We start from the raw sequence: 2858 nt of genomic DNA on the forward strand, positions 1-2858 counted from the left end.
TGTGGTTGTCTTTATTGATGATATTCTAGTTTATTCTCGGATAGAAACAGAGCATGACGAGCATTTGAAGATCATTTTGTGAACCTTGAGAGAGCATCGTCTATATGCCAAACTAAGCAAGTGTGAGTTTTGGCTTCAAGAAGTGTCGTTTTGGGGGTACATTATTTCTGTGCGAGGTATTCAGGTTAATCCAAGCAAGATCGAGGCTATTGTGAATTGGAAACAACCCAAGAACGTCTCTGAGAACTGCAGTTTCTTGGGCTTGGCTGGATATTAACGAAGTTTTGTTGAGGGCTTCTCGATCATTGCTGCTACTTTGACAAAGTTGTTAAGGAAGTACATGCCATTTGACTGGGGTGAGGCACAATAGGAGAGTTTTGAGAAATTAAAGGGGGTGTTGACTCAAGCACAAGTGTTGACTCAAGCACCAGTGATGCTTCACACTCAGGACTTGGCTGTGTTCTAATGCAGGAAGGTAACGTAGTGGCTTATGCATCCCTTTAACTGCGACCGCATGAGTGTAATTATCCTACTCATGATTTGGAGTTAGCAGTAGTGATTTTTTCCTTGAAGATTTGGAGACACTATTTTTATGGAGAGAAGTGTTATATTTTCACTGATCATAAGAGCTTAAAGTATCTTCTGACCCAGAAGGAGCTTAATTTGAGACAACGGCGCTGGCTAGAGCTTCTAAAGGATTATGATTGTGTGATTGATTATCACCCTGGTAAAGCTAACATTGTGGCGGATGCTTTGAGTCGAAAGGCAGTATCGGAGTTAAGGTCTTTAATGGCCAAGATGAATTTATATGACGATGGCACTATGTTAGCAGAATTGCAAGTTAAACCAACTTTGGTTTATGAGATTAAGGCTAAACAATCCCTTGATAGCCCCTTGCTATCCATCTTTGAGAAAATAGAGCAAGGGACAAGCTCAGATTAGGCCCTTGATTAGGATGAAGTTTTATGCTTTAAGGGTCGATATTGTGTGCCTGATGATTCTGAGTTGAGGTAGATTATTCTTAATGAGGCTCACAATAGTCCATATGCTATGCACCCCGGTGGAGATAAGATGTACAGGAATTTGAGAGAGAGGTATCATTGGGTCGAAATGAAGAAGGATATCTCAGATTTTGTGGCTAGGTGTTTGACTTGTCAATAGGTTAAAGTAGAGCATCAACATCCATCAGGTTTGTTACAGCCTATCAAGATTCCTGAATGGAAATGGGAGCGTATTACTATGGATTTTGTTACTGGCTTACCTATAACTCCTTCGAAAAAGGATTTAATTTGGGTGATTGTTGACAGACTTACAAAGTCAGCTAACTTCATTCTTGTAAGGGTAAATTATACTTTGGAGAAGCTGGCGAGATTGTATATTTCGGAGATTGTCATATTGCATGGTGTTCCATTGTCTATTATTTCTGATCGAGATTCGAGATTTACTTCGAGATTTTGGAATGCGCTACATACAACTTTGGGAACAAGATTGGAATATAGTACATCCTTTCACCCACAAACTAATGGTCAATCTGAGAGAGTGATTCAGATTCTGGAGGATATGTTGCGGGGTTGCGTAATTGATTTCCATGGTAGCTGGGAGAACTTTTTTCCATTGGCTGAATTTGCTTACAATAACAGTTATCAGACCAGCATTCGTATGGCACCCTACGAAGCACTCTATAGGCGCAAATGTCGCACTCTGATATGTTGGACTGGGTTACGTGAAAGGTAGACGTTGGAACCTGAGTTAGTACGCGAGACAGAGGACACATTCAAATTGATTCGTGACCGTTTGAAAGAGGCATTTGATAGACAGAAGTCTTATGCAGATCAAAGGAGGAAAGATATTCAGTTAGAGGTTGGAGATCAGGTATTTTTAAAAGTATCACCCTGGAAGAAAGTATTGAGATTCGGGTGTAAGGGTAAATTGAGTTCAAGATTTATTGGACCATTTCGTATTTTGAAGAGGGTAGGACCTGTTGCATATCAGCTTGAGTTGCCTCCTGAGCTCAGTCGTATTCATGATGATTTTCATGTATTAATGTTGAGGCGATACCGTCCAGATCTGGGTCACATCATTCATTTTGAAGAGGTAAAGCTAAGACCTAATTTGTCATATGAGGAGGAGAACATTCAGATCTTGGAAAGTGATGAGCGAGTTCTTCGGAATAGACGTATCCCGATGGTAAAAGTTCAATGGAGTAACCGAAGCCCCTCTGAAGCTACTTGGGAGACATTGGAGTTAATGGAGGCTCAGTTTCCTCAACTATTCTCATAAGGAAAATTTCGAGGATGAAATTTCTTATAGAGAGGGAGAATTGTAACAACCCAAAAAAAATATTTAAATCGGTGTAATTTGGTGACTAAATTAAAAGTTTTCAAAATTTATAGGCCATTTTAGAAGTTGGAAAAAAAATTCAATGACCAAGCCCTGCATTATACCTTTGAGTGTCGGCAGGCTTTTCTTTTAAAGAAAATGAATTGGTTTCTGCGTGAAAACACAGAAAACCAATTCATAAAATTCCCTTTCCAGCAACCTTCTTTAAAGTCTGATTCCGATGCCGTTTGAGCTCCAATCATAAAAATAAAACCAACGTCGTGTTCATCCTCGACCCATTAAAAAATCCCAGTCGACGTGAATTTTGAATCAAAGTCTCGACGTTTTTTTAGCACCGCCGCCGAGAAAACCTTAAATTCATCTCCGATCGTTGATCGATTTTTCGACACCTCCCGCACCATAGTGTTCCTTGTGTCGTTCCGAGTCTGACGGTGTCCTCCTTATCTCCGTAGGCGGCGGCGCATGAGGGAGGTGAAGCGGTCAAAGTTCCAATCGAGTTGAAATCGAGCTCTTCACCG

The sequence above is a fragment of the Hibiscus syriacus genome, unplaced genomic scaffold (genome assembly GCF_006381635.1).
Source record: "Hibiscus syriacus cultivar Baekdansim isolate YM2019G1 unplaced genomic scaffold, ASM638163v2 tig00008483_pilon, whole genome shotgun sequence".
Taxonomy (NCBI): Eukaryota; Viridiplantae; Streptophyta; class Magnoliopsida; order Malvales; family Malvaceae; genus Hibiscus; species Hibiscus syriacus.